The sequence below is a fragment of the Monodelphis domestica genome, chromosome 7 (assembly GCF_027887165.1).
Source record: "Monodelphis domestica isolate mMonDom1 chromosome 7, mMonDom1.pri, whole genome shotgun sequence".
Taxonomy (NCBI): Eukaryota; Metazoa; Chordata; class Mammalia; order Didelphimorphia; family Didelphidae; genus Monodelphis; species Monodelphis domestica.
This window is the reverse complement of record NC_077233.1, coordinates 53,329,480-53,341,897: the sequence shown is the minus strand read 5'-3', so window position 1 is coordinate 53,341,897 and position 12,418 is coordinate 53,329,480. Positions and strand designations below refer to the sequence as shown.

The 12,418-nt window shown below is 37.3% G+C and overlaps 1 protein-coding gene across 28 annotated transcripts in view; it reads right to left on the bottom strand.

Annotated features, from left to right (window-relative positions):
- Positions 1-12,418, bottom strand: part of ATP2B2 (ATPase plasma membrane Ca2+ transporting 2) — a 591,738-nt gene that overhangs the window by 211,686 nt on the left and 367,634 nt on the right. The window lies entirely within an intron of this gene.

Below are 12,418 nucleotides of genomic sequence, written 5' to 3'. Positions count from 1 at the left end.
CATATCATCTTTCCTTGAACACCATACACTTTCGCACCTCCACACCTTTGCTCATACCATTCCCTCCTCTTGGAATGTAATGCCTCTCCCTCCCTTCACTGTCTGAGGATGTCATCCTTCAAGGCTGGATTCAATCATTTGCCTCTCCATGAAGTTTTAGCTGACTCCCAATAATCAGAAATTATGTCATCCTCCTATATCCTTCCCTTCTAACCTCATCATATTTCATTCAAGTTTTCTTTTATTTTTTTAATATAGACATCTCATTCTTCCTACTGGACTTTTAAGCTGGAAGAAACTAAGAGATATGTCTTTTTCATTTAAAAAATTACCCATGATAACTAGCATGGATGTGTCTTTATACAAAGAAGGTGATAAATAAATATTCATAAATATTTTAATGAAGAATTAAGAGAGGTTCAAGAAATAACTGACCAAAATTATAAAGCAAAATGGTCAGCATAAGAAAGGTACGGACATGAACTCCAAAAATAGCAATCATTCACAATTCCACAACTTTTCATACAGTAACCTTGTGAGGTAAGAAATATAAGTATTACTGTCAACTTCACTTTATACAACACTGAGGACTTCCATGAAACAACAGAAATAACAGTGGACAATTCTCCAATTATTAGTATCAAGTGAGGCATGAAACAGAGAGCTGCATGTTTACCAAAAAGCCCTTGTCACTGTCAATCTTTTCACATTATTCCTCAACATCCCTTTAAATTCCATGCAAAATGACTTACTTGTTGCTCTCTAACCCAGGGATTCTATTTCTCAACACTGAGTCTTTGCATTGGGTGTCCCCTCAGGACCAGAATCTTCTCTCCTTTCTCATCTTTACCTCTTAAAATCCCTGGATTCCTTTATGCCTAAAGGGCTTTAAAAGACTGTCTGCCCTTTGATCCAGTCATACCACTGCTGGGTTTGTACCCCAAAGAGATAATAAGGAAAAACACTTGTACAAAAATATTCATAGCTGCGCTCTTTGTGATGGCAAAAATGGGAAAATGAGGGGATGCCCTTCAATTGGGGAATGGCTGAACAAATTGTGGTATATGTTGGTGATGGAATACTATTGTGCTAAAAGGAATAATAAAGTGGAGGAGTTCATTGGAGACTGGAACAACCTCCAGGAAGTGATACAGAGCGAAAGGAGCAGAATCAGATAAACATTGTACACAGAGACTGATACACTGTAGTACAACTGAATGTAATGGACTTCTCCATTAGTGGCAATGCAATGATCCAGGACAATTCGGAGGGACTTATGAGAAAGAACACATCCAGAGGAAGAACTGTGGGAGCAGAAACACAGAAGAAAAACATACGATTGATCACACCGTTTGATGGGGATATGACGGGATGTTGACTTTAAATGATCACTTTATTGCAAATATCGTTAATATGGAAATAGGTTTTGATAAATGATACATGTAAAAGCCAGTGGAATTGCTCATTGGGTTCCGGGAGAGACATGAATTGTGTAACCATGGAAAAATATTCTAAATTATTAATTAATTAAAGAAAGAAATTTTAAATAAATAAACGAATGAATAAAGTGCTTCCCAGCTCTTAAAAAAAAATCCCTGGATTCCTTCAAGTCTCAGTTCCAATGCCATCTCCTACAGGAGGCCTTTTCTGATCTCCTCAAACCTTAGTAGCTCCCTTTCTTGAAAGTAAATTTTTGCAGCAAGGTGGCTTAGTGGATAGAGATAGGAGGTCATGGGTTTATATGGTCTTGTGTAAGTCACTTAACCCAAACTGCCTAGCCCTAATCATTCTTCGACCTTGGAACTAATATTTAGTATTGATTCTAAGACAGGAGAAAATAAAAAAGAAATAGATAAATTAAATAAAACCTAATTTTTAAAGAAAAATTAATTTTATTTGTATATACTTTACATATATTTATAGTATTCCTTCCTTTCACCTCTTTTCCTACTCCTCCCCCTCTCAAAAAAACCTTAATCTCCTGATTAAACAGACTTTCATTTTTTGCCACTGTATCCTTGGTACCTAGGATACACAGAATAGGGATTGATAAGTAGTAGTAGTAGTAGTAGTAGTAGTAGTAGTAGTAGTAGTAGTAGTAGTAGTAGTAGTAGTAGTCTCTCCGTAACCGAGGATGACGATTGTTTTTGTGCGTTTTCATCTATGGTGTATAGATGATTGATAAGTAAATGTCTGGCAAACTGAATTGAATTTCCCTGGATAGTCTAAAGGATAAGGAGGTAAAGAGATGAAAAACAAACCCAGAAGTCTCACAAACGCAGATTTCATTCTGGGACATTCACAACCATAGATATAGTATCTCCATGGTCTCTGGATTGCTTTCCTTATACATGTTGAGAAATTCTCATTGTGGGGTTCAGGCTGCTTCCTGAGAGGCAGCCCAAGGACAGCCTCAAAACAGGACAACAGAGCTGGGGTGGCTGGTTGATAATCACCAGAAAGAAACACAGAGAAGAACTTTCTCCAGAGTCAGAAATGTAGAATAAGATACCAATGTGCAAAGGGCCCTTGATCTTCTATTAATAGATGTAGTGATTCCCTAAGGGCACATTTCCATGGATGCAGCATCCTTCCTCAAACTCCCTAGTTGGTCTGGTGAATGCCTTCATCCTAGATGGCACATATTTCAGGTTTGACAAGGCAGATTCTATTCCAGCTGTTGGAAACATAGTACACGTACAAAGCATGGGGTCATCAAGAGCTGGACACAACTGAAACAAATGAACAACAAAAATAACTATATAAAGTATATAAAAACAAATATATGAAGTAGTTTGGGAGAGAGGTGACTCATTTTTGGAGAGATCAGGAAAGGTTTCATGAAGAAGATGGCACATGAGCTATATCTTAAAGGAAAAGAGTCATTATGAAGCAGAAGTAAGGAAGGAATGCATTTCAGGCATGCAGGATACCTGATTCAAAAGCAGAAGAAAAGCATATGATCAGTGATGTGGTTCAGTGGGTATATGATTGGGGATTTTGACTTTAAATGATCACTTTATAGTGAATATTAATAATATGCAAATAGGTTTTGAACAAGGATACATGTATAACCCATTGGAATTGCTCATCAGCTCAGGGAGGGCAGAGGGAAGAAGGAAAGGAAAAACACATGAATCATGTAATCATGGAAAAATATTCTTAATTAATTAATTAATTTTAAAGCACAAAGATGGGAAATGAAGGATAAAGGATGAGTAACAGAGAAAATAGACTGAACTGGATCTCAGTGTTTAGGATCTCAGAAAAATAATGTCCTAATAAGGTTGGAAAAAAGGTTATGGTCATATTATATTTGGTTCCAAAAGTTTGTTTTATACATATATATATGTATATGTGTTATATATGTGTGTATACACACATATAATTTATACTCTATAAGTGGATATATATACAAGACAGCTTGGCACAGTGAGTACAAGACTGTTCTTTTAGACAAGAACTAAAAGGGATTCAAGTTCTTCTTGGGATATATACAGCTATATCACCACAGACAAGTCAGTTATTCTCCCAAGGCCTCCAGGCAACCCCCTGAAGACTGTAAGCTGCCAGCAAGTTGACAGTCTATCTTATTAGGGAGAATTTCCTTACTGAGAGTTGCCTACACTAAGACCCAGTAAACTGCAGCCCATAGTTTGTCGAGGTTGTGAGCTAAGAATGTGTTTTTTTTTTCATTTTTAAACACAATAAAACTTTATTTCAAAAAGTAAAAGCCATTTCTAGCTTTCCAAAAACAGATGGAAGACAAGAAATGGCCCTCTAGTCATAGTTTGCTGACCCCTGAACTACATCACTAAATCACAAGCCTAGTCAAATTATTCATCTATACCCAAGTATAAGGGGTAAAATTAGGGGTTATTGACTGAATATATTATACTAATTATACTAGTGGTAGCCAGAGATTAATTCAATCCCAATAAAATATTCAAGTCAGTTTGGGATTTTTATGGTGGCTTAATTACAATAGAGGGAAGAAATTAAGAAGAAGAGAGAGAAAAGGGTATAAGATTTCTCTGGCCTAGCCTAAGCCAAGGGAAGTTCAGAGGAACTCAGCCACGAGGGCTCAGAAAATTAAAACTAGCTCAGCTTTCAGTCACAAGGTCTACACTGAGATGAGGGGCCTTCTAAGAGAATAGTACTAGAATTTTTAAGATAATCAGGGTGGAGAAAATCTAAAATTCACATTAAATATATACTGATACAAAGTTCCATGCCCAATGTACGTGAAAGCACCCACTTGGGGTATGAACATAATATTTAATGACTGCTGCTTCCTGATTGAGGCCGGGTAAATTGATGCCCAATCTCTGAAACATACATCAATGCATTTGCAAACCTCTCTAGTGCCCTAGATAACCATCAAAGGCCATTAAGATGTAGAACAAGTATTAATCTGCATTGGTAAAGGGTGTTTCCTCACTGGAGATTCTACCCATGAATGAAATCACAGATCCATATTTTTAAGCTATGTCTTGATTGTCCTATAAATTTAATTTGTTTATTCACCAAAAGGACAATAGAGGTGGTGGGTAGAGGTATGAGTGTGTGTGTGTGTTTCTGAATTTTCTTTAATTGAATATTTGGAGAGTTTTCTGGTATTGGTCATCAACTAACCCAATGTGTATTATTCTAAGAACATGTTTTCCAGTAAGGTAATAGAAACTTTTAAAATAGCAATAATAATAATAAATAAATGTATAAAAGTATAAGAAATAAGTTTAAAAATTTTAGCAATAACTATATTAAATTACCTTATGAGACAAGAAAGACAGTACAATTGTGCTATGCCATGTATTAACCATATAATTCTAAACAAAGCACAAAATTTAAATAAACTTCAAATGTGCAATGTATAATGTACTGTCAAGTGCTGTCCTTAGTCCCATCCTATCATCTCTCTTCTAGGAGTTTAGCCCCTATATCATCTCTCCCTTTCTGTCATTTTCAATCTCTCTTTATCCACTGGCTCTTGCTCCACTTCCTACAAACATGCCTAGAGCTCCCCTGTCCCTAAAAGAATCTTCATTATCCCCCTACGTTGTCTTGTTTCATCCTGCATCTGTCCCTTTCACATCTAAACTCTTGCAAAGAATTGCCTACATTTCTTGACTCCACATTCTCACTTCCCACTCCTAAACCTATTGCAATTTGACAGCTCCACTCAACTGAGAATGTTCTTCTTAAGACTGTCATCAACTTCTAAAATGCTAACACCCTGTTCTCAATTTTCATATTTCTTGACATCTCTATAGTGCATGCCCCTGTCAACCACACTATCCTCAGTACCCTTTACCCCCTCGGCCCATGTGACATTGCCTTCTTTTGGTTATCTTGCTATCTTTTCCTACTGTTCCTCCTCAATCTCCATGTTGGATCTTCTTGCCCACTAAATATGGACATCCTTCATGGCTCTGTTCAGGACTTGTTCTTCCCTCTGTCTGTCTGTCTCTCTCTGTTTCTCCCTATCTTCTTTTTCTCTGTCTCTATCCTTTTAGCCATCGAAGTTCACAATCTTTTCTCCCTTTCAACCATCACATTTAACCAAGGGCTAAGTATGTCAATCCTAATTCCACAGCATCTCCACTTTACTCAGTCTCTACCATGGTCCAAGCCCTCATCTCCTTCTGAAATACACTCCCTATTTACTTCTACCTTGGGAAGTTTCAGCAAAAGGCCATTTCTTACCTTCCTCCCCCAGTTTGTAATGCTTTTCCCATTTTGACATATAATTGATATTAGTCTGTCTATATTTTTGTGTTTCCTTATCAGCAATCATGTTGTGAAAAATCAGGAGAATGAAAGCTTCTTGAGGGTCAGAATTGTTTCATTTTTCTCCTTGATCCCCCATGCCTGCTGCACAATGCCTTTGAACATGGGAGGCTTAATAGATATTTACTTGATGAGAATCTTTCTTCATTTGAATTGATGAATTGACTATTGGTTTATTTTTTTAGACTGAAAAAGGAATTTATTCTGGATAAAAGTATAAAAGACATTTATTTTTACCAAGTCAAAGGAAAGACCATCAAAACTGAGATATGCATTCCTCTTCTCTCTCTTCTTTGCTTCTTTCTTTCCTTTTCCATCTTTCCTTTCTTTCCTTCCTTTTTCATTTCTTCCTTCCTTCCTCCTTTCTTTCCTTCCTCTTCCTCTTTAGTCTGAAGTTTGAAATAGCCTAGAATTTGGGTATCTTTTGACTAGATCATAGTTTTGCATCCATCGTTTGCCTACATAACTACTGAAAAATAGAGGATGGGAAAAATGGATATTAATTTTAACACAAAAACACACATATGGCAGCTAAAACTGAATGCTAACTAGTGCTGAGAGGAGTTAAATACAATAAACATTGGAATGAAAAACAATGAGCAAAGAATAAGAATCCCAAAGTCACTATTAATGGAAAGAGTCATTGTTAGTAAAGGTCAGTTCAGTTACTTGGAGAAGATAGAATAAAGTGACCCAAAGAATAAAAAATCAAGAATAATGGTCAAGATTTCTCTGATGTGTGGGTCTTATCAGGGATCTGCGTATAGGCAGAAAAACACCCAACATGAGGGATTTTAATATACTATGGCCTACTCAAAATCAGGCTGAAAACTCAAGTGAGCAGGAATTGGGGAACCTAGACACCTCTAATGACAAGTAGTCTAGATCTTTCTCCCAAGGGAGATTTTATTTGTCAGTGTCTCTTACTATTTCCCCACCTCACCCTTCAGATTCAGTGCCTCACCCCAAGCAAATCAAAATCACTTTCAATGGGAGGAGGGACTAAAGATTATCCTGTTGTCTCCAAGCCTCTCCACTTCATAATTCTGTGATAAATCTATTAAATACCTTACAAACACATCTCTTCTACCAGTTTCTACATAAACCTTTTCTGATTCCTCCAATATCAAGTGCCCTACCTCCCTAGCTTGAATTTACTTTTTATCACACACACACACACACACACACACACACACACACACACACACACACACACACATCTACCTTGATGAAGTAGATTTCTCTCTACAGTTATGAATTATTTCAATTTTTGGTCTTTGTATCCCTTGAACCTAGCCCAATACTTCACCCATAACAAGTGCTTAATATTTGACTGACTAGTTGATCTGAAACACTTTCCAGCATTCATGTGTCATGGTTTCCTATGAACCTCAGGCTTTCTCCTCATATGGTCCTAGTGCTAAAGGGACTGAGAAAGGTCCATTACCTGTACCTAAAAAATAATAAAAAGTCCCTCCATAACCTCTTCACAAAAAATTGCCTGTTTGTCCCAAACTTGATCTTGTAGAGATTTGGTCCCCTACCTTTGTCCCTGTCCTACCCGTATCCCTCTATTGAGCATAGAAGATAAGCTGAGTTAAAAGAAAAAACCCTGGTCTGAGAGTCCTGGATCCTACTTCAACCACATGATTTTGAATAAGTCCTCCTGGCCTCAGTTTCCCCCTTTGAAAAGTAAGAGAGAGATTGAATAACCTCTAAGGTCCCTTCTAGATCTTACATTCTGTATTCTTAAGTCCTTTTAAGCTCTGACTATGTTTTAAGGCCCCTCCCAATTCTGACATTCCATTCTAGGCTGCTTGGAGGCATGAATAATTCCCTTATGCAGACTTTCAGCTCATTTTCAAAACTCTGACTTTGCTTCTTATTGAAATTTGTTCTCTCCATTTTGGAGAACTGCAATTCTTTCAAAACTACATATTTTTCTCAATATGCCTTTCCTTTCTGAACCTATTTTGAATCTTCTCAGCGTTCTTGTATCTACACTTATTATTTTTAACTTTATCTCACCCTTTCTGCCTGAACAACCCCCTTCATCTTCACTGATCTTCCCTGGACTATAGCCAGAAAGTAATAAACTCTTTAAATTCTCTTTGCCTGAAAACTGGAGGGGGGGCGGATTTATAAGTTTCACTGATAAAGACCTCATTTCTCAATGATATAGAGAACAGAGTCAAATATATAAGAATTCCCCAGTTGGGCAATGGTCAAAAGGTACAAACAGACAATTTACAGATGAAGAAATCAAAGCTCTTCTATATCCATGTGAAAAAATACCCTAAACCACTATTAGAGAAATGCACATTAAAACAACTCTGAGGTACCACCTCATGCCTATCAGATTAGCTAATGTGACAAGAAAGGAAAATGACAAATTAGAGGGCATATGGGAAAATTGGGACCCTAATGTACAGTTGGTGGAAGTTGGGAACTGATCTAATCATTCTAGAGAGTAATTTGGAACCAAATCCAAAAGGCTATAAAACTATGCATATGCTTTGATCCAGCAATGCCACTACTATCTGTATCCCAAAGAGGAAACAAAAAAAGGAAAAGGATCTATATTTCTCTATAGCAGCTCTTTTTGTTGTAACATAGATTTGGAAATTGAAGGGATGCCCAACAATTAGAGACTAGCTGAACAAGCGGTGGCGTATGATTGTGATAGAATACTATTGTCCTATAAGAAATGATGAGCAATGATGATACAATCAGAAAAACTTAGAAAACCTGACATAAACTGATGCAAAGTAAAGTGAGCAGAACCAGAACACGGCACACAATAACAGCAATATTATAAAATGATCAAAAGTCAATGACAGCTATGCAGCAGCAAACAAAGATCCAAAACAATTCTGAAGAATTCATACTGAAAAATGCTATCTACCTCCAGAGGTTAGAACTACTGGAGACTGAATGCAGATTGAGGCATATTATTTTTTACTTCATTTTTTCCATGGGGTATTTTTTTTGGTCTGTTTTCTTTCATAACATGACTAATATGGAAATGTTTTAAATGACTGCACATGTACAACCTATATCAAATTGCTTACCTTTTCAATGAGGGGGAGGGAGGCAAGGAGGAAATGAATTTCAGACTCAGAATTAAAAAAAAATGTCAAAAATTGTTTTTACATGTAATTGGGGAAAATTAAAAAAAAAATCCTCCCTGTCCATTGTTTGAACTGATTGGTCATTCTTATCCTTGGTGAGTCATTTTATCTGAATCACAACTGGCTGCCCAGAAACCTGGACTCTGGACCTCCCATTGTCTTGCCAGATTTCTGGAATTCATCTGGTTATTGTGGAGGAGAGAACTCAGTGTACCAAGAAAATCTCCTGATCATATTTTATAAATCTCTATCAATTATATTATAATGAGCAACAAATAAAGATCTTTAAGATTTGCAAAGCATTATCTCAGTTGTTCTCCCAACCAACCTGTCAGGTAGTTGCTATGATCAACCTATTTTATAGATGAGAAAAATGAGACTAAGAGGGTTAAAGATGCTTGCCCAGAGTCACAACACTAGTGTTTGAAACAGAATTTGAATTCAGCTCTTTCTGTCCCCAAGTCCACTGCTCTCAACTGTTCCACATTGGGTATTTAAGGTTAGATCTTTTTCTTTTTTGTTTAATTTTTTCAATTTGACCTCAATGGGAAAAGCACCCAACAGGGACTTCTGTTGTACAGTTGTTTGTCAATAGTGTTTGACTCTTTGTAACTCCCATTTGGAATTTTCTTGAAAAAAATACTGGAGTGGTTTGTCATTTCCTTCTCCAGCTTATTTAACAGATGAGGAAACTGAGGCAAATAATAGAGTTAAGTGATTTGCCCAAGGTCACATGGCTAGTAAATGTCTACGGTCATATTTGAACTCAGGAAGTCTTCCTGACTCCTGGGCCAGAATGTGTGTGGGGGGGTGGGGGGGATGTTCTATATACTGTGCCATCTAGCTACCCCAACAGGGGCTTATGGACCAGCTTTATGGTCTCTAGCCCTGCATCTTGCCAAGTGTCCTTGAGCAAATCCCTTCCCCTCTCTAAGTATCAGTTTCCTCATTTTTTAAATGAAGAAGACTGAAGTTCCTAATATGAGCCCCATTCTACCAATAAAAATGGAAGTGCCCACTATTCATCCCTTCTTTCAGCTAATATGATTCATTTTAAGCTCTTTATAGCAAAAACAAAAAGACGATTTAAAAAAAAACCCTTTTAAAAACCTAGCGGGAGCTCATCAAGTACAGAGAAAAGACTTCAGGATTAGGTCACCAGTAATCATTATTATGATACTTTGCAGGTGCTCTGAAATGCCAACCTGCCGCCATGAGTGGACAGAAAAGAAGTTAGAGGGTCTGGTAACCTCTCCCTTAGTCCCTATTATCAAGCAACGGGCCATCACTCAGCACTAAAAGTCAGAGCAAGGGTAAGGACGCCAACCCCTAGGTCACAATGGTGGTTGAGAACATTCAATTAGATCCTGCTGCTTCTCCTTTGTTGGCTCATTACGGCTCCAAACTTGCTGGTGGGAAAGGATGATTGGCTGGCTTACCATGTAACTGTACTCAGTAGGATAATTTAGGAGAGTTTGGGGTGGGAGTGAGGGGTGAGAAAGAGAGAGAGAAAAGAGGAGGAGGCTTAGTATCTCATATCAAATTACTAATGGTTACAAAAACCAGAAAATGAAACAGTCATCGGAACATGAGAGGTGCTGTATACAGTGTGCCATGTAACCATAGGAGTAAAAAAAAAAACCAGCTGATTATTCAAAGCTGGGTGATAATTTGCTGAGCAATTTCACCTTGTCTGGGTAATGAGATCTCGTAGGGCATCAAGAGGAATGCTGACTGCTTCGTGCCAGTCTCCAAATCCCCATTCTCCGAGATCCTAATTGTCACGGTAGAGTCGAGATATCAATTAGTTCACGTGGCTTGATTCCACGCCACTACCCAGGTCTATAGACTGATTTGTCCAAGCAAATACCCTTCCCCAACTGGAGCTTAAACCCAAGTCTGATCACTGAGGTACAAGAAGGAAAAACAGACTCAGCCTACATCTTTCAATGTCCACGGGTCCCTAGATTGAGTCCAGATTTGGGACAAGATAAGTCCTGTTTCAGGGTCTTCTCTGAGCTCTGAAGTTGGGGAAGGGAACTAAGGTTATCTCCAGCAGCATATTCTCATACTTGGGGTACAATGAGCCTAGGACTTCCCCCAGAACTATAGCCCACCTGGGACAGGGAGCCTTCATTTTTTTTGCCTTATTATTTCACTGCTATATACACTGAATTCTCTTTCTATTAAATTCTATTTTACTTTTTGCCTTATTTCTTCACTTGGTGGTGTAGTGGATAGAGTGCTGAGCCTGGAGTCAGGAAGACCTAGGTTCAAATGGAGTCACAGACACTTATTAGCTGTCACCCAGGGCAAGTCACTTAACCTCTACCTCAGTTTCCTCATCTATAAAATGGGGATAATAAAATCTACTCAAATCAAATGAGGGGGCAGCTGGGTAGCTCAGTGGATTGAGAGCCAGGCCTAGAGACAGGATGTCCTATATTCAAATCTGGCCTCAGACACTTCCCAACTGTGTGACCCTGGGCAAGTCACTTAACCCTCATTGCCTAGCTCTTACCATTCTTCTGACTTGGAACTAATACAGAGTATTGATTCCAAGACAGAAGGTAAGGGAAAGAAAGAAAGAAAGAAAGAAAGAAAGAAAGAAAGAAAGAAAGAAAGAAAGAAAGAAAGAAAGAAAGAAAGAAAGAAAGAAAGAAAGAAAGAAAGAAAGAAAGAAAGAAAGAAAGAAAGAAAGAAAGAAAGAAAGAAAGAAAGAAAGAAAGAAAGAAAGAAAGAAAGAAAGAAAGAAAGAAAGAAAGAAAGAAAGAAAGAAAGAAAGAAAGAAAGAAAGAAAGAAAGAAAGAAAGAAAGAAAGAAAGAAAGAAAGAAAGAAAGAAAGAAAGAAAGAAAGAAAGAAAGAAAGAAAGAAAGAAAGAAAGAAAGAAAGAAAGAAAGAAAGAAAGAAAGAAAGAGAGAGAAAGAAAGAGAGAAAGAAGAAAGAAAGAAAGAGAGAGAGAGAGAGAGAGAAAGAAGGAAGAAAGAAAGAGAGAGAGAGAGAAAGAAAGAAAGAAAGAAAGAGAGAAAGAAAGGAGAGAGAGAGAAAGAAAGAAAGAGAGAAAGAAAGAAAGAAAGAGAGAAAGAAAGAAAGAAAGAAAGAAAGAAAGAAAGAAAGAAAGAAAGAAAGAAAGAAAGAAAGAAAGAAAGAAAGAAAGAAAGAAAGAAAGAAAGAAAGAAAGAAAGAAAGAAAGAAAGAAAGAAAGAAAGAAAGAAAGAAAGAAAGAAAGAAAGAAAGAAAGAAAGAAAGAAAGAAAGAAAGAAAGAAAGAAAGAAAGAAAGAAAGAAAGAAAGGAAGAAAGGAAGAAAGGAAGAAAGGAAGAAAGAAAGAAAGGAAGGAAGGAAGGAAGGAAGGAAGGAAGGAAGGAAGGAAGGAAGGAAGGAAGGAAGGAAGAAAGAAAGAAAGAAAGAAAGAAAGAAAGAAAGAAAGAAAGAAAGAAAGAAAGAAAGAAAGAAAGAAAGAAAGAAAGAAAGAAAGAAAGAAAGAAAGAAAGAAA